We start from the raw sequence: 19242 nt of genomic DNA on the forward strand, positions 1-19242 counted from the left end.
CAAGTCTCCCTCCGAACCACTGTGCGGGTCACTGCCAACAGACAGACAGCCATGCCCGAGTTTCCTACGCTCGGCCTAACGGCGCTTCCGACGAGCACGGACCGCGGACACTGAGTCACTCCGGCTGCTGGGGGGACGGGGGAGGGGCGGTCTTTTAATGAACCCGGGGTCAGCGTGTCCTTCAGAAGCTGTAATACGTTGGCATCGTGCCATTTGCTTACCATTGTGACTCGGATAATGCGAGCGAGGTCCCGCCCGCGGGTGTTTTTACAAAGGTCACCCTTAGTCACTGGGGTGGGGTGGGGGGTGCGTTGCCTGGAGGGCCTCCGTTTTCAAAGCGCACAAGTCACATGCAGTTGGTGCACTGTCTCAAGGTTTGTCATCCGGGCCTCTCTTCCATGTGCTCTTTGGCGAAGTGCCGCGTTGGGAGGCTCGGTACGTGGCTCTCGGAGGTACTCGTCTTCGATCCGCCTGCCCGGCGCATCGCGGGGTCCGAGCCGCGGACTCCGTCGTGGGAGGCCACGTCACGCGGCGCCACGTTCGTTTCTATATTTCCAGCCCAAGCTCTCGGTTTAACGAGGGCATCGGCTCGCGGTGCCGTCCCAGAGCACGACGCCGAAAACGAACGCGATTTTCCGTCCCCATCAGATTACATGTTAGAGGTGGTGTAATTACACGTTGAGCTGATTAATTTGAAAGATGTAATTAGGGCTGGGGATACGTGGAGAGAGCGCCTTCGCCGTCTCCCTTCAGCGGTGGGATGTGTCGCCACGTGCCGGCGTCTGTTTTTATCCTCACGCTCCCGAGCACCGTCGGTCCGCCGGGGATCGGAGGCGGCGGAGCTCCTGTTGTGTCTGCTCGCTTTACCGTGTTTACTTTTGCGCAGAGCGGGGACGTTTTTATTAGCGCAGCACAGAGATGAGCTTCTTTCCATGCCCTGTTTCCAGGTCTGCCTCGCAAGCCAGTAAAGATTCGTTTATGAATCAATTTCCTCGTAGAAACAGGAGAGCAGTTATAATGGATTCCTCCCGCCGTGATTTATGTTTGCGAGCGCAGCCGTGTCTTGCTCCTCGCGGCTCTTATAGAGTTTTCGGGCTTTTTATCTTGCCCTCCGTTCACGCTGAGCCGCGCCGCTCCGTTGTGACCCTTGAAAGCTCTTCCCGCTGTCTTGTTGCCGTGGTCACCATTAGATGCCGCGGTGGGCTGCTTCGCCACAGCTTACGCCCTGTGTCTTTCTCTTTCAGCGTTGGGGTGAACTCCGCCGGGCCTACAGGTGATACAGGATTAACGCACAGCTCTTCCGCCCCACACCAGGTACGGACGTCCTTCCTGCTCATTTTTGCTGCAGGGTTACCCACAATGCTTTGCACCCCTCATTCTCATTCTACGGTGGAAATAGTTGCCTAAACCACACAGGCAGCCAGAAACGTGAGTTTTCCATTGGAATAAATTATTCGGGATTTAATAATGCATTACTGCATTTCCCGTTAGCAAAGCAACGTTTGTTGTGCTTTGACATGGGCTCAGTCAAACTATTTGCCAGTTAATAGGCTAGCAGGTGTCGATATTGTCGGTGCTGTGATGGCAGTAACTGCAGCAGACTTCGGTGCAACGCAATGTCCTGCGCTGTCGGTTTGTGTTTTTAAAGCTCTTGACCTTCACACCTCCGCCATGCGGTCGAGCTGCTAGTTGTTTTGAAATTTGATTTTTCCACTGGCCCACTGCTGTGTAACCGTGGACACTCTGACGTGTAGGAAATTATTGCCCGGAGACTGGAAGATGCCCACTGGCCATCTGGACCTGCTGGGTTTCCCGTGCGGCCCGCGGTAGCTGCATGGAAACACACTGTAGTGTTTAGGGTTCGAGTGGATAGTCATCATAACAACAACTGGATGCTCATTCTAGCAGCACGTTGCCATAGTTTTGACTTTGGACAGTACTAAGGATGGGTACTAGCAGTCGCGACTCCCCTCGGCATCTCTCATCCGTGTCCGGGTCCTCTAGCCCCCGAAGAGGGAATCTAATGTTGAAAGACACACATGTCCAAAGTGATCTGCAAGGCACAAGTGTTATTCTTTCTGTGCTGTTACCTCTATCTGTTCACTGTGTGTATTTTTGGGCTGTGGTGTTTGTACAGCTGCGAGACCTAAGGGGCCCCCGGGATGTCCGGGCTGCTTATCTAGCACTTATGCAGACTGGGCCCCGACACCAGGCACGATGCTGAAACATGCAGCACTTGCATTCAAGCCACTCCAGCTTTGGCAAAGTACCCGTCCCGGACTGTGAGAACCGTGGAAATGCGGTGTGAGCGAGTAAATGATCCCTAGCGCCGCAACCTCTCCCGGAACGATCTTTTATCGTGGACCTCCAGCGGAGCCGGGAGCATGGAGCTGGCAAGCGGTGGGAGCACATTTCGGTATGTGGCTCGTCCCAACCCGCAGATGCAGTGACCCTTGTCCTCCTCTACCACATCTATCTCTATGGCAGTGTCAACGAACGAGTCCCGCAGGGCGCCTGCATCGCTGGGACGATGAGGCCATGTGATTGGATCAGTCTCAACCTGTATCAGGGGACGCTGGTCCCGATGTGTGCTGTGGTACGGCTCCTGTTCCCAGTCTCAGGGTGATGGCTGTGGCCAGCCAGCAGTTGGGAGGGATCGCGACGCAGACCAGCGTAGCAAAGGACCCCCATCCCAATCGATCTCTGGGATGTGTGACTGTTTGAGCCCCAAGGGTGTTGGATAAAAAGGCCACGAAAGCGCAGTGAAGAGCTGCAGCACTTGCACTCTTTTTCCAGGCATGATGCTTCAGTTTGGCCTCTGCCTCATGGTACATTCACATCTCTATGCTGCTTGGTCACGTTTTGCGGTTTCCTCCAATGGTTTTTCTGCCCTGGTAATGACAAATTTCACCGCTTGAGCTCCAGTATGAAATCGTCCTCTGCCGTCAGGTGGAGCAGATCGGTACCCAGGGTTACCATCCGTGAGAGACGTTCGGAAGGGCCTCTCGTCAGAGGGAAAGAGGGGGCGTCCTTGGCTGCAAGGATGGAGTCGGTCCTGACGTTGTTCTTCCCCAGAGGGCCCGCAAACCTCTGCAGCAAGAGGATGTGATTTATTTGAGAGTCGTTCCAACGTACCTGAGGGAACCTCAGTGGACTGGCTTTTGATGGCTTCAGGGAGAGCGTGCTAAGGACAAGCGCTGCAGGGTGAGTGGAGAGAAGAAGACAGGACCTCTCTAGCGGAGGGCTGTGCTGCTACGGCTCTGAAAGGGTTGCGTGGTCCTCAGTCTGGGTGCTCACTAAGTGAACCCCAACTGCATGTCTTCACGTGTGGATCTGGAAGGAGCTCCGACCCGCAACCGTCAGGTGGGCGCAGCCAGGACGCGTGTCTACCCAGACGTTACCCTCACTTTTAAACACAGAAATGTTCCCATGATTTCCGTCCCTTCTGCTTTTATGAAGTATGCGAGTGGCCGGGGGTAGTGACTGGTGGATTAAGGATGTTCGGCGAGTTGATTTCTCTCAAGTGACGCCTCCGTGTTTGTGAGAACAGGGTGAGGGAAGGCAGTGAGTGACGGCCGCCTGTCAAAGAAGGCCTCAAATGCTCCTGTTTCAGGAGCCATGTGTCAGGACTGAACTGCCACCCCCTCCCCCTGCCCTCTTACACCTTGTGAGCTTCCTAGTTTAAGGAAAAAAATGGGCCATATAAAATGTGATCACGATCCAGCCGTATGGTGTCATTTTCAGCACTGTAGGAGTATCACTGAACTCCCCCTTGCTACCCTGAGGCTTTCCTGGGAGGAAGCGACGGGAAGGGATTTTTCCCACAACCAGTGGACATCTCCCTGTAGGGTTGATTGCTGATGCTGGAGGATTATCCCCCCCCCCACCGCAACCCCAAAGAGGCTTAATGTACAAAGACTTAAAATCTTTATTATGTGCAAATATGGAAATGTCGCGAGTCTGTGCCGATGTTGCGGGGATTGAGTCACGTGTGCACCGAGGTCTGGAATCCCTCTCGTACTGCGTGTGAAAACATCCGCGTCCTCCCGACAGCTCGGTGGGAGTCGGGGCCCAGACGGCTGTGCCGACAGCCCGCGTGCCCGTTCCACGTCGCGAGATCGGTGCTGTGTGAAACTGACCCACGGTGTCATCCTTGAAGTTCCAGGATCTCCTCTCTTACTGTGTGAATGTAAATGAATAAGTGTGTGTGTGTGTGTGTGTAACTGAACACTTGAGCCAGTTTGGTGTCCAGAAATGACTCTGGATCATCTTGAACCTCAGCAGAGGGGCAGTCGCTCGTACTCGACGGACAGCATGGCGAGTCCACGGCAGGTGCCGATGTATTGTTAATGTATTATTTGGGGGGGTGATACACCTATTTACCTTGGTATACCGTACATACGCTCCTACAGAGACGTGCTATCGATACTGTGGGCTTCAAGGTGAAACATTCATCTTCCGACAGCAAAGGCTGTCTTGGGAATGGTTTCCCATTCGGAGGTTTCTCTGCATATCCTGTAGAGTGAGTCCGTAATCTGGACATTGGATTAGTCGGGTACTCCCTGTAAGAGTCGCTTGGAAGGTTGGGAAGGATTAACATATAAACATCGGCACAGAAATTTGATAGAAATTTAATATGGGACTTGATTTCTGTTCCCGAATACTTATCTTTCTCCTTTTTCCCTGCCTCTATTCCAGTAATCCGTTTTGTTTAGGTTCCTCGTTGGACGCCTGCAGTGTCCCAGTGGAATTAAGGGGAGAGAGGACAGGTCAGAGCTGCGATTCGATGGCACAGATGACCTCGATAAGGGATGACCCCCCCAGAGGGGAGGTTATGATGCCAGGATGAGAAGGTGCCTCGCGGGTGTCCATGTTCCAGGTCGTCTCTATGTGTGCCATAGGACCACGGTGTCTCCTGATGACCAGGAGCGAAACGTCTCTTCTCTGAGCTGGGGGGGGACCTGCTTCCTCCCAGGCCCAGCGCTCCAGGAGGAACCAAGTGCCAGCCTTGCGCCAGCTGCGTTTGCATCTTCAAAGGGTCGCGTTTCGAAGGGACACCGGCGGCGCCCTGCCCGTAAGGATGGAACAGTGCGCCGTCGCCATGGGCTCAGCTGGGATTAAAGCCCATGTCCGGGATGAAAGAGTGGGTCAAAACAGGAGCAGGCGCATCTACCGCTGCACAGACACCCCTGTGTGTCCCGCTTGGTTATTCTGCTATTCTGCACGCAGCAAGTGTGTGTGTGTGTTTTTTTCTTTAAATATAAATATTATGATTGGAGCTGCTCAATTCAGCTGGCTCCGACTCTGTGCTCCACCCACTTTAGGCTCCACCCCTTTCAAGCCAAGTACAGATCCGTCACGGAGGCTGCGAGCGCGGGACTCTCGTGGGTACCCCAGCCCCGGCCTCAGCCTCCCTACGCGGCAAAGCGAAGCTCCGTTAGTGTGGGCGAACGGAAACGGAGCGAGTCCCAGAAAACGGTCGCCTTCTCCCTCCGTCTGAAGCGTTCACCCACGGCGCCGATGCGCTCCGTCACGTTTTAAAACCAATTAGACGCTCGAAGCATTCGTCACGCCGCTCCCGCGGGATGACATTTTTAATTTTTTTTATTTACGAGTCTTCTTGTGAAAAAGTCTCGATTTTTATACGTTCATTAGAACAGCACTGTGTCGGAAGCATTTCCGAGAGTAAATAGCAGATAAATAATGTTCAGATAATGTATTATTTGACCATTATTTCTCCCTGCTCTCTATTAAATAACATGTGGGAGGTGTGTGTTTTTTTTTTTCCTTCCTCTCCTTCTTCTCCCCTCACTGTGTTTATTCTGAGACTTGTCTGGAGCCCGAGGAGAAGAGCGGCGCAGCCCGTGTCTTGGCCTTTCAAATGCCTCTGAATCAGGGTGAGAGACCATGGTACTGAGGAGGTGGAAGCGGAGGCTGCGACTCTGAAATGTTACCCAGGGTGACTAAGGGTCCTGGACAGGAACGAGTGCCGGGTTGTGTGTACCTGGGTGGGTTTGGCCCCTTGTGTGTGTGTATGTTTCCCACTGTGTCCTGGGGACTGCTGTGGGTGTGTGTGCTGTGCAGAGGGGTGGCTGGATGGGGGTGTAGTGCACACGCGGTGACCAAAGGTGGTGTGTGTGGCTGTGGACCCTTTTGAGGGATGGGGATGGAATGAACACACCTTGCTCTTTGCATGTCCTCCCTCTCTCTGTGTGGGTTTCCCTCTGATGCTCTGGTTTCCTCTCACAGTCCAAAGATGTATGTCAGGCAAAGTGGTGACTCTGAATTTCCCCTTTGTGTCTGTGTGTGTTAGTGCGTGTTGCCCCGTTGAAGGCGTACCCCGCCTCACACACCATGTTGCCTGGATACGCTGTAGACCGCCACAAACTAAGCGGTTAAGGATGATCGGTTGCGTTATGGAATATTATTTAATTTTCCTCGTAATAAGTTGTCCTCACGATGCCATTTTTTGTCCTCTCCTTTCTGAAGCTCCCTGCTGGATGTTTCTGACGACAGGCCGTTTACGTGTTTGCCGTCCTTCTGGACTCGGGATCTTGCCCTCTGGGTGCTCTTTTATCCGCACAAGGGTGCGGAAATAATGGTGAAAAGGACAAGAACCGCGCTGCGCCACGTCTCATTTAACTCTTCGAAGTCCGCTTGAGCTCGTCTCCTGCTCGCGCTAATTGGACGTACACTTCGCCGTAATGATCTCCGGTGAAAGCGAACGCTTTGCCCCTTGTGCACAGGGCCTCATTACGCTCTCGTGCTTCTTCGAACCCTGTTTGTCTCTAGCCAACTCAGTAATGGGACATAATTGGCTTCTCTTATACACTCAGCAGCTATTAGGATGAGCGGTGACGAGAGCCAGAGGGCCCGGCTCTGCAGCTTATTCCGATGCGGGTCCAGATGAGCGTATCTGTGCCCCACCCTTCACGTTGGAGTCACGTGCCGCAGTGCATGCTGGGAGAGACGTGGCGTGTCAGACATGGCGGTTGCGGTAGGGACTGTTCCTCAGGCTGCACCACCCCCCACCTGTCCTTTTTTTCCCTATGTGCACAGTTTACCTGCTCCCAGCCTCTGCCTGGGGGTCAGTTGGACCGTGAGCCAAAGCCTGCGGACCGGGACTCGAGGCCCCCGCTGACTAATAAAGCCCAGGAACATGAGCTCATTGTCTATTTATGTGACAGCAGGAGCTGCGGCTCTTCACGCCCCCCCCCCCCCCCCCCCCCCCAACCACTCCAACGTTTCCATCGTCTCCAACGTCGAGCTGCTGTCCTCATCGTCCTGGCAGGGCGGCCGTTTCTGGAGGCACAAACGGGTCAGTCCTGCTCTGTTTTTATAGCTCTTCCCTAGCCATATTGCAGTATAATTTTGTATTGTTATATAACGATGAAGTCCTACAGTGAAGCCCAAGTGAAGACAAACCATTCGGTGGAATTAAACTGCAATTTAGTACCGCTAATCACCTGTAACCTGACACGATGACCTCCGCAGGTCACGCTCGCTCCCGTTCCCCTTTTCCACCGGTTGCTGGATGCCGCCGAGGCGGGCGGCTGTGTGCGATCGGCGCTCCGCAGGGTGTCCGCAGCAGGATTTCGGAGCGTCTCTCTGCGCTCTACGTTCCCTTGTTTTTCCGAGCTGCCCCCCCCCACCGAGTGTTATGATTACCTTTCCATCCTCCACCGACTCGATGACTGTTGTCCTTTCCAGTAAAAACGAGGTAAGATACCACGACTTTCCAAGTGCTCCGAAGTTGGGATGGGCCGCGGGGGGAAACGGTCCAGGTGTCGTCCGTCTCTGGGAAATATTCCTCTTTCTCCCGGTTTTTTCCACTTTATCCCCACTTCCAAAGGTAGTTCACTGCTCTCTGCACTTTGTTTGCTTACTGCTCTGGGATTTTTAACTGACCGTCTTCACTCCCCCGATTCCTGCACCCCCCCCCGTCTCCCCAAGGCTCATCGTTTCCTGAACCCTCCCGTAGCAGTGTCACATGTGTAATATTAACGTCCATCGAAGTTCAAGAAATGTAAATGACCTCCTGATGCTGTTCCCCGATTGGCTGGTATCATCCCTGTTCCCTGATTGGCCGGTGTTGTCGGCTCCCTGTTCTCTCTCATCCTGTTGGTCGCTTTGGACAGAAGTGTCACCTCAGTAAGTCGTACTGGTAAAGAATGATGTCATGAGTTCTGCCCCTGTACTGGAGTCCTTTGTCCTCCCACTTCGCACCATGTGGGGGTCTGTGAACTGTGAGCGGCCCCCAAGGTTCTCGTACCCTTGTTTTATCCTGGGGGATGGGTTCTCAGCAGCTTCGCTATGACTTCCTGGAGTCTCTTTTGACCGGAGAGCCTTCGACCCCGGGGGTGGGTGAGGATACCTGTCCTGAACACCCCTTCCTCCTTTAGATCCCACAGCCATCTCACAAACCCTCTACTTCTGCTGGCCAAGTATTGATCTAACAATTAAATTTTACTGCTTTTATTGTGTTACTGTTGGACAGCTGGGGGCGTAGTGGTTAGAGCTACTGCTCAATCTCCACCTCCTCCCTCGGCCCTGTCATTGCATCCCTTGGATTCAAGTACCACTGCTACGCTGATGATACCCAGTTTTCCTCTCCTTTCCACCTGGAGTATGAGACATTTCCTTGCGCATTGCTGCATGGCTATAGGACATCTCTGCCTGGATGTCTGATCACCACCTACAACTCGAACTCTCCAAAACAGAGATCCTACACCTCCCAGCTGGCCTGTCTTCCTGTCGTGATCTCTTGATCAAACTGGACAACTCACTCATTTTACCTACCTCCTCGGCTAAGGGTCTGGGAGCGATGATCGACTCGAGTCTGTCTTTCTCTCAGCGCATCGAAGCCTCAAGTCGGACCTGCGGATTCATCCTGCGTAAAATCCGCATCCGTCCCTACCTCACAACGGACTCTGCACAACTACTTGTCCAGGCCATGGTGACATCCTGTCTGGATACTGCATCTCTCTCTCATGGCCTTCCCGCTACTGCCATCAAACATCTACAGCTGATACAGAACACTGCTCCACGAGTCGTGTTTGACCTCCCATTGTGTTCCCATGTATCTCCCCTCTTCATTTCTCTGCACTGGCTTCCAGTAGCTGCCGGGATTAATTTGAAGACCCTGTTTATGGCCTACGAATGCATCAATAGAACTGCTCCCAGATGTCTACAAGACTTGAACAACCGCTACACCCCAACCAGACCGCTACGCTCTTCCACATCTGCCTGCTTGGTGGTCCCGCACACAAAAGGTGAAGCACGGAGGTTCTCGGTTCTTGCTCCGTTGTGGTGGAATGACCTCCCCCTTGCACTCAGAACTGCTGAATCCCTGTCCACATTTAAAAAGGGTCTTTAAAACTCACCTCTTCCAGATTCACTTCTCCCATGATCTCTTAAGTTAATGTAAGGTGTATAAATGTTCATGCAGTATAACTTTAAGATGTTGCCCGGATCAATCCTTTACACAGCTACTCCTGTAATGTAACGTAAATGCGCGCACACGCACACACACACACTGGATGAAGCCGCTTTTTTCCCAAGTGGGGTCACGGCGAGCCACAGCCTATCCCGGCAACACAGGGCACAAGGCTGGAGGGGAAGGGGACGCACCCAGGACGCCAGTCCGCCGCAAGGCACCCCAAGCAGGGCTCGAACCCCAAACCCACCAGAGAGCAGGCACGGGCCAAACCCGCTGTGCCACCACACCCCCCACTGTAACGTAAATGTTTATATCAAAAAATTAAAATTATTAGGAATCGTCGATATTTGGATAAAGTTTTATGCACATACTTGTGTGATAAACATTGGTTCATATGGTGGAAAGTAACAAACTGCATTTAAGAGTCAAACATCTGCATCTAAGTGTCTCTTCCTGCTAATGACTGACCTCCTGGACTACACCTCTTCTTCCCACCTGGGAGCCGCAGCGCTTAGAGATGTGACGACCGCTGTGACGTGTGCGCTGCGCTCCAACAAATGGGGCGGCAATGGCCTCCACGAAAATCATGCTGAGGAGCGGAGGGAACGGGGGGGCGTCCTTGTCCCCGGTTCTGCTGCCGCCGCCACTGCCGCCACCTCCCCCACGCCTCCCGGGAGGTCCCCAGGTGGCCGTGTGCTCTTTACGAGGAGCGAGTCGCGGTCCGAGGGATGGGGATGAGCTACGGGTGTCGGAGTCTTTGGCCGACTCTTCCCTTCTTGCCGTAGCAGCTCTCTGACTGCTGTTACGAAGCTGCGCGTTCAGAAGGAGCACAGGCCCAGTGTGTTTATGTCACTGCCCCGGCACCGTATGTGGGCTCCTGCTCTGCCGATGTAGTAAAAAAATACCAACAACGGCAATGAAGGAGCAGGAGAGACACACACACCTTTGCTCCAAAGTGATTTACAGTATTAATCTACCTACAGTTATACAGCTGGGTAATCTTACTGCAGCAATTTAGGGTTAAGTACCTTGCTCAAGCATACTACAACTGGAGATGGGATTTGAACCTGCAACCTCTGGGTCCAACAGCAGCAGCGCTAACCAATACGCGACCAGCTGCACACAACATTGTGGGGAGGCCTGGCTGGGGGGTTGTCCCAGACAGCGGCGACCACATAAAGAGTGTTTCGATGGCTCGGGGAGAGCAAGCTCGGACGCTCCGCAGCCCCACGCACACGTTGCCCCTGCCAGTGTCGCCCCTCGACGGGGTGTGGGGGGGGTGCTGTTCGTGCTGTTCGTGCTGTTCGTAGACGAAGCAAGGCAGATAAGTGTCGCAGTGTTGATGTTGGTGGAGACTCTGTGTGCCATTCAGCTCCCTGATCCCAGCACTGTTCGCCACTGGGGCCTCACCCCACCACCCTCCCCCTGGCGTTTTTATTATTCAGGAAGTCGGAGCTGGACCTGCTTTCGGTGCCGAGCGGAAAGGGCTCTGTTTGGGTTGGAACGCGCCTGCCCGTGGAGGGGCCGAGCACAAGGCATGCTGGGTGCAGCGCGGCCGCTGGGCGCCCGTCTGCGGCTCCGCTCCGAGCAACAGCGCCGCGTGGTCTTCGGGTCCGTCCCCTGGATCCTGTTTGCTGTTCGCTCTTGCTGTGCGTGTGTTGTGTGTGTGTGGCCCCAGTGCTCTGCGTGTTGTCTTTGCGTGTCCTTTCTGCCGCGCTCTCTACGATTCGGGATGTTGCCCAGGGCTTTCCTGGGGGGCAATCACGGGAGGGAGGGGGGTGGAACATGGGCCAGCAGGTGCGCTCCACTATTTCCTCTGCCCTGCCCCGCCAGCAGGGAGAACACAGGGGCCATTCATACATGCTAGAGAGACGGCACTTCCCCACCCGCAAAGCCATTAGACAGGAAGTGCTGGGGACAGGTTTTTTTTTAGTAGAGAGGAACAGAGGCTCACACACACGCAGAGGCATGCGGAGGGTCTCAATGCACTGCCAGCATTTGGGAGCCCATCAGGGAGAACACACTCTCCTCTGGCTCCAGTTGTTATGGTAACTGGAGCCCAGGTCCCCTGGGGTACCACCATGTCTGTCTCTGTCTGCAGTGGACAGCGCCAGTGTCCACCCTCTTGCGTGCCGCACCGCATGTCACTTGGTGGCGCCGGCCCGCGAGGTCCAGCTGGTGCTCTCCCTCAGGCCGTGGAAGCTCCCCAGAGCCCCCCCCCCCCCCCACCCACGAGCACCAGGGGTGTCATCGCAACTGTGAGGAATGCTGCCTGCTGTTCACTGTCGTGTGTGTTTGTGTGTGAGCCCTGTTTGCTGTGGGGTGTGTGGCACCAGGCCCATTTGCGTCACTCCACAACTGGTTTTCTTTGTGCTCTACACCTGTGTGTGTGTGTGTGTGTGTGTGTGTGTGTGTGTGTCAGAGAGTAAGACAGTCGACGTTGAGCTGAGCTGCGGGGGGCAGGGAAACAGCCCCAGTGCATCATGAGGAGGCGCTGAGGAGGGCAGTTAGGGTCGGGGTGATCGGTAAGAATTGCTGTGGAGCTCCTGCGACACACACACACACACACACACACACACACACACACACACACACACAGAAACACACAGAGCTGTGGTTTCTCACGTGGCCTTTGCGAACCCAGAGCCAGGTGGGCCGATCCCACTTTGCAGGGCGCTCTGTGTGTTCTCCGCCTCCCGCCCCTCTCCGTGGAGGGCACCACCTGTGCTGCGCTGGTGTGCCACGTGTTCGCTCCTTGCCTTCGTCTCTTCCCAGCGATAAATATTTAAATCTCCGCATTCGCGCTGCAACAAAGGGGCCTTGCGGCCCGAGCGTATAGCCCCCGGCGTTACCCTGTCCAGGCTGCGCTGGTGTCGGGGAAACAGGTGCTGGAACATCAATTGGAAGAAGAAGCCATGCCCTTGTCGCAGGTCTCCCATGTGCACCGTGTCCCCTCCCTCCTTCCCTCAGTGTGTCCACGCCTTTGTCCCCCAACACAAGTGGCATCCTCTGGCAGCATGGGGCATCTTGCACCCCTGCCCCCCCTCCCTTCCTGGGTGACTGTGGGTAAGGCCGGCTCACTACCGCCCCCTAGAGTCCGCATGTGGCGCCGCAGCTCTCCTCCCCGCTTGTGCTGCGAAAACCCCCCCTCTCGAGTCCTCTGTCGGCGAGGCCAGCCGCCTCTTCACAGATGCTCTCCATTATTTATGAAAGCCTGATTTATTCACCCGTTTATGAAATGCGGAGCGCAGTGTTTGAAAGGGTGAGGATGCTGTGTTTACACCATCGGCTCTCTGGGCTCCGCACACCATAACACAAGTCGGTGCTCGTGCGACAGGCGCCCGTCTGCCGTCTGCAGAGTTACCGATGACTGGGCTCTCGGATCCGGGACGGTCGGTGAGATGAGGTGTCGGCACTGCGGTGCCCCACCTGCCCGCCCACCTGTCCGGGCGTGACGTCATGGAACGAGAGAGAGGCCCAGCGATGCCGTGGATGATAACACCTTTACCAACAATATTTGTAGGAGTGCATGGAGCTGCTAGAATGGGCTCCTCCGACGAGAAGGGACACAAGGAACGGAGCTGCCGCGGGCCACCGGTCCCCGCGCTCACAGCCCCGGCGTGAGAAAGGTGCTCCAGCGCTTCCCTGCATCGCCCCGGAGCTTTTTACAGTAAAAAATTCCCCGTCGAGCAGAGAGATCGTCTGCCGTAGTTCCCTTCCCAGCTCTGCAGCCCTGTGCTGGGTTTGCCTGTCCACATGGCACACGTCGTCTCCCTGGTTTCATGCATGTGGTGCACGTCGACCCCCCCCGGTCATGTCCGGACCCCCGGCCTGGTCGCTCTCCTGCAGTCGGAGCACCGTTGAACAAGGCGTTTCGTCAGCACAGCCGCGTGGAGAGAAAGAAGCTCAGGGATGGATGAGCCCAGAAATGAGTGTAAATATCATCAGTGTGTTGGTGAACCGGGGGTCCGTAGGGGGGTCGGGGGGGTGTCTGTGAGAACTGGAAGAGATGTGATGGAGAGGAAAACTTGGGATCAAGTGTCTTGTACAGAGTGTGGCGCAACGGTGCCCTCTTGTGTTGCTGGGGTACGAGTGCTTACTGAGGACACACCACGGTGGGGATCACACTCCAAACTGTAGTTGTGTGTGTGTGTGTGTGTGTGTGTGTGTGTGTGTGTGATTTCCCCACGCCTCTTGCTTCCAGGTTAGGCTCCGGACCACCAGGCCCTGCCGCGGGTTAGTGGTTATTAGTAACGGGCCATGAATGAATCACTTTGAAATTCCTGCTCTTTGGCTGCAGCTGCACTTTTTTTATTGGCTGAAGTGTTTTGGCTGAAAACCGTCTGTAGTCTTAAGACCAAAATTAGTTTCATCTTTTGCGCTTCTGTGTTTTCAATAATAGTTTTGGACAAAGGTGTCAGATAAATGGAAAAATGTTTTATTGAACAAGCTGATGAACCACAGAAAGTATCATTACATTTATATAATTATTGTTATATTTATAATTGTATTGATTTTATTATTATTATTATTATTATTATTATTATTATTATTATTATTATTATTAAGTTTTGGTTCCAAATCAATTCACGCTGCTGGGTTTGTACACTAGTGCAATTACTATGATTTGCTGATCCGTTCAGGGCAAGTACCTTGATCAAGGAGCAGGACAGGGGATTTGAACCCGGATCCTTTGCGTGCTGATGGTTTTAGGTTCTACAGTTACAGTTAATACCTGCAAACAGGGTAAAGGCAAGTATCATTGTTCGCCTTGTAGTATGAGGTCATTGATGAAATGATGTGTGCTGAGTGTCCTGGTGTCGGACTCGGACCGTCCAAGCGGACGGACCTGGGACAGCTGAAAATCTCGTGTCCCTGCTGATTGTGTGCTGGGGTTGTGCGGTGGTGCTCTGCAGCGTCCTCTGGTGGTCAGTACCAGATGCTGCGAGGGCCTCCTTCCTTAAGACAGGAGACAGCAGCCCCTGGTTGCGTGGCACAGCCCGGACCGTGTCCTTCAGGGTTCGGGCCCGAGGACCAAGTACGGTTGGTTACCCGCAGATGTGGATATTTGTACGTTTCACGTGTTTGGCAGATTGAGTGTTATTGTAATTTGAGTTTGCCGTGCCTCAAGCGCTGTGGTTCGCTGGAACGTGGTACTGGCCCTTGCTGCTTTGGCGAATGAAGATGGACGGTGGAGCTTGTAGACCGCTCGAGAAAACCTGTCCGTCGTGAGGAAATAAAAGCAAAGGGCCAGTGGGCCCGTCGTCCGAGTGACCCCGAGCTGGATGTTGCCGTCGGAAACCAGACCGTGTTCCAGGGCTGTGAAGGCGAACAGCGGTCATCAGAGGGCATCCGCACTGCACGTTCCAGATGGCTTCACTGGTGTCTTATTTCCCCCCCCCAGGTCGCGGGATCCACACACTGCTCTCCGGGAAGGACGGTGCAAGAAAAGCAGGTTTGTGGGTCACCGTCAGAGCTCCCCGTCCCTCCCCCTCCCATACGCACCGCTGCCTGCATTGCGTGTGTGGCCGCGCATTTGCTTCACACACATTAGCTTACTCCACATGGGTGTACGTGAGTCACAAAATAGGCTGTAGATGGACTTACCGTCTAAGGGTGGTCCTTTTTGAGCCCCCCCGATTGGGCCGCTGGGACGGGGAACGGCGGTGGGACGTCTCACGTTGATCGACGCTACACAGGAGAGCAGCTGTAGCGTAAACAAGAGGCTCGAACATGTCCTTTAATGCACGTATGTGTACTTTTATAGAATCGGTCCGTTCAAAATGCTTTTGGCACAACGCCCCTTCAGCACGACGACATCACCGATGTTACTGTACGCGGGACGTGTATGCTTACACAATTATAGTGCACTTATTCAACATCAAGGGCACTCGAGACGGCTCTGCACAAACGCGGTGTTGCCTTACAAGTGTGTAAAAGCAGCCTTTCAGCTTGTCCCACACATTCTTCCCACCCCTTCTTCATCCTCGAGATTCTTCGCAGCACATGTTGCTCCTTGAAAGCAGTTGAAGAGAAAAGCACTTGACTTGGGTGTTTCAGGAGGCAGTACCGGTACAGCTCCACTAGGGGCAGTGTGCCTTTAAGAGCACATGCAGCTGCCTCATGCTATTGGGTGCACAGGTCACATGACCTGTAAGGCGTGCCTTGTGATTGGCCAGACTGCGGCGGGACTGGCGGAGGCAGCTTCAAAAGATTTTTGCCGGAATCTTCTGGTGTTTGAAGGGCTTTTGGTTCTGAATGCAGTTTGAGAAACTTTCAGAAGCGTTCTTTCTATAAGTACTGCTATTTATTCAATTTTTTGATCCTTAGAGTGTTAATTATTTACCAGTTTATACAGCTGGGTAATTTTACCAGAGCAGTTTAGGGTAAGTAAAAGGTACTACAGCTGGAGGGGGGATTTGAACCTGCAACTTTTGGGCCCAAAGGCAGCAGTTCTAACTGCTGTCACTAATTCTCACTTTACTTTCTGTAGTGTGGAAAATTTGTCTCCCTAGAGCACTCAGTACCTTTGTCGAAAGGTGAAGATAAGACTCTGTACCGGTAATATACTATATAAAGATTAAGAAAAGTTTAAGGTTTATTCATAAATATATATTAAGAGTGTCACCCATTGCACTATTTATTAGCTCCTTTATTATTCCTTTATTTTTATTCTTATTTGTTTATGGTATATAAAGAAAGTTTACAATATAGTCATAAAGCTATATATTTGTCACCTGTTGCACTACCAACCAACCAACCAAGGTGAACAACTCCCAGGCGGGGTCGCGGTGAACCGAAGCCTATCCTAGAAACACAGGGCGCAGGGCCAGAGGGGGAGGGGACACACCCAGGATGGGACACCAGTCCGTCACAAGGCACCCCAAGCGGGACTCGAACCCCAGACCTGCCACACAGCGGACACTGGCCAAACCTGCCGCGACCCCCTGTTGCACTAATTATCATTATTATTTTTATTATTATTATTATTATTATTATTGTTATTATTACTACTAGTAATAATAGTTTAGCTGACCTATTTGTCCAAGACGGCTGGTGATCGGCTGTACGAATCAAAACTGCTCACAAGGTTGTTAATCAGCTAACAACCGGCTGATGTCTCTGCTAATACCTGTGGTGGCAGCTGTGAAATATTGAGTGTGTGAAGGAACACACTTCCTCAGATGTCCCTGTTTGGCCACCGAACAGTTAGTTGGCTGCTTTTTCTCATGGCAGTGACAGGTATTGTCAGCAGGGGGCAGTAGATACTACATTTTTATTGGTTGCAGCTTCTTTTGGAATCTATCTATCTATCTATCTATCTATCTGTCTGTTGGTCTGTTTATATGACATTTTATCTGGGCACGTTAAAATGTTAGATAATCCGATTTACTATGTTTTACCCATTATAGTCAAGTGTTCTTATTTCGAGGGGGGCGCAGTGGGTTGGATCAGGTCCTGCTCTCTGGTGGGTCTGGGGTTCAAGTCCCGCTTGGGGTGCCTTGCGATGGACTGGCGTCCCATCCTGGGTGTGTCCCTTACGCCCTGAGTTGCCAGGTTAGGCTCCGGCTCCCCGCGACCCCGTATGGGACAAGCGGTTCAGATGATGTGTATTTTCTTACTTTGTCGATCAATTAATGGTACTTTCAGGCTGCAAGCTGTTCGGCGGTTGCACTCTCAAACGGTGTGTTTTGATTGCTCTACGTATAGATGTTTCAGCACACGAATGAGGTCAAATGACATGGTGCGTCACCCTGAAAAGCTGCGTGTGCCAAGTGTGTAAGTACTGATGGAACTGAGCCGGGTGAGAGGTGGATCCTCCTGCTCACGAGCGCAGCCACCCGCTGTTTCCTGGACCCGCGTCCCCGGCTCCGGCCGAACGGCTTGTTAGCCGTCACGCCGCACGAAACGAGTCGTCGGCGGCGGCGAGCCTGCCGTGTAGATAAACCTGGCGTGACGCCGGCCCTCGATCCCTCTCCAAGCGGGGCTCTGATCAAGGAGACGGCGCCACCCGCGCTGACACTGATTTTCTGCTCGACCCGCCGCCGCTCTTCAAGCCTAAGTGGATAAATGCTGCCTCGGCCCGGAAGAGAGAGGAGCGTTGAGCCGCAAAGGTGGTCTCCTCCTCAGATGGGCTTCGTTCGCTTGTGCTGTGCAAACGAGCAGAGCGACGGGATGGTCGCGCCTTGATGGAGGAAATCGTTTTCGTCCAGTGTGACGTCTCGCTTTATCTGGCGCTGCGCCGTCGTTTGTCTGTCGTCTCGCCTCGCGTGGGGAGCGTGAGCTGTGAGATGCTCTCTCTGGCTCTGGGGGTCGCGCTGCGTCCCCTGCCGGCACCACCCGCGGGCCGGAGCTCGGTGAATAAACGCTCACGTTGGTTGAGCTCAACCGGGATTCCCAGTGGGTTTTCGCCACCGGTGCTCAGTCCCGCCACCCGCTTTGTTTCCCTGCAGTCCGAGGGCCCCTTTTCCTAACGGTCCGGTCAAGCCGGACCGGGGCGCTCGGGTTGCCCGGCGTTGCCGACGTGGACCAGCCTGCTCTCTTTGATGACGAGTCAGAGACCTGGTGGTTTAAGTTCTGCTGAAGCTGCTCCTCAGACCTCGCTGCGTACGTCCTCGGGCTCTAGGTGGGACATCAGCACCGTCAGGACCGGTCTGAATTTGGTGCATCATGTCACGAGCCCAGCCCCACACACACACAGAGGTGAGAACTGTCCAGTATGAGGTCGCATTTGCTGGTGCAGCATCGTCCACGTACACACCCCATCCTGCTGGGACAATAGCGCCACTCAGCCGGCAGCTCCAGGCTGATCTGAGGCTGATCATCGTCGTCCATCATTTACCTCGGTAATGAAAGGCGAGAGATGGGGGGACGCGGAGAAAGCAACGTGCTGATGATGTGTGTCGGCATTTCTGATGCTCTGCGTGCAGCGTGTAACAGTGTGTGGACGCTGATGTGAGAAGACTCGCTGAGCACTTGGAGACGATGGACAACGATGCTGGTGCTTTGAGAGCCGGGGGGGTTGGAGCGCGCTGTCCTCAGCCCACGGGTTACACACCAGCTCGGGGGCGGGTGCGTGTCCCTCTGCATGCAGCACTCAAGTCTCACCTTTCCGCTCTCGGAGGGGTTTTGCCCACGTTGGGGTCGTGACCCTTTGGTCACGTGGACACGAACGCACGACGCAGCTGGCCTGCAGCCACCGTGCAGGTGAAGTGTGTGTGTGTGTGGGTGTGTGATGATGAGAAGCTGGTTACGGCGTTGGGGAATGAAATCCGCTATTGGCTGGCGGCGGCGTGACACATGTGCACGCGTGTGTGTGTCTGTGCGCGCTCGGTCAGGACAGTGTGGACAGCGTGTCAGACAGCAGGGGAGTCCAGGATTGGCTGGCGGCAGCGTGACGCGTCGCTGTGTTGATATTGCGACGCGGCGCAGGGCTCGGGGGAGCAGGAACAGGACCGGGTGCGCGCTCGCTCACCGAGGGGTTAAGCGTCCCGCTCTCTCCGGCTCTCTCCGGCTCTCTCTCTCTCCCCAGCGCGTGCGAGCGAACGAACGAACGAACGAACAAACGAAGGAAAGAACGAACGGCGGGAAGGAGAGGGGGAGGCGCGAGCGCGAGCCTTTACACACAGCCGCTGAGAGCGAGCAGGAGACAGGTTGCTCGCGGGGACGCAGAGGAGCGGCGCCATGGCCCTGCTGGCAGACGGAGCCCCGGGCCCCGGGGGGGCCTACTACTGCCTCATCCGCAGGCGCTTCAAGAGGAGGCGCAAGAAACGCTCGGAGCGCAAAGGTAGCCGAGTTCCAGC

At 54.3% G+C, this 19242-nt stretch overlaps 1 long non-coding RNA gene across 1 annotated transcript in view; it reads left to right on the forward strand.

Moving 5' to 3' along the window:
* Positions 1 to 14936, forward strand: part of LOC114909282 (uncharacterized) — a 53911-nt gene extending 38975 nt beyond the window's left edge. The window contains exons 2-3 of the long non-coding RNA XR_003797204.1: positions 1245 to 1314; positions 14844 to 14936. This is a non-coding gene — a long non-coding RNA (uncharacterized LOC114909282). The remainder of the gene's footprint in view (positions 1 to 1244; positions 1315 to 14843) is intronic.
* Positions 14937 to 19242: the final 4306 nt, after the last annotated feature.

This window comes from Scleropages formosus, chromosome 21 (assembly GCF_900964775.1).
Source record: "Scleropages formosus chromosome 21, fSclFor1.1, whole genome shotgun sequence".
Lineage (NCBI taxonomy): Eukaryota > Metazoa > Chordata > Actinopteri > Osteoglossiformes > Osteoglossidae > Scleropages > Scleropages formosus.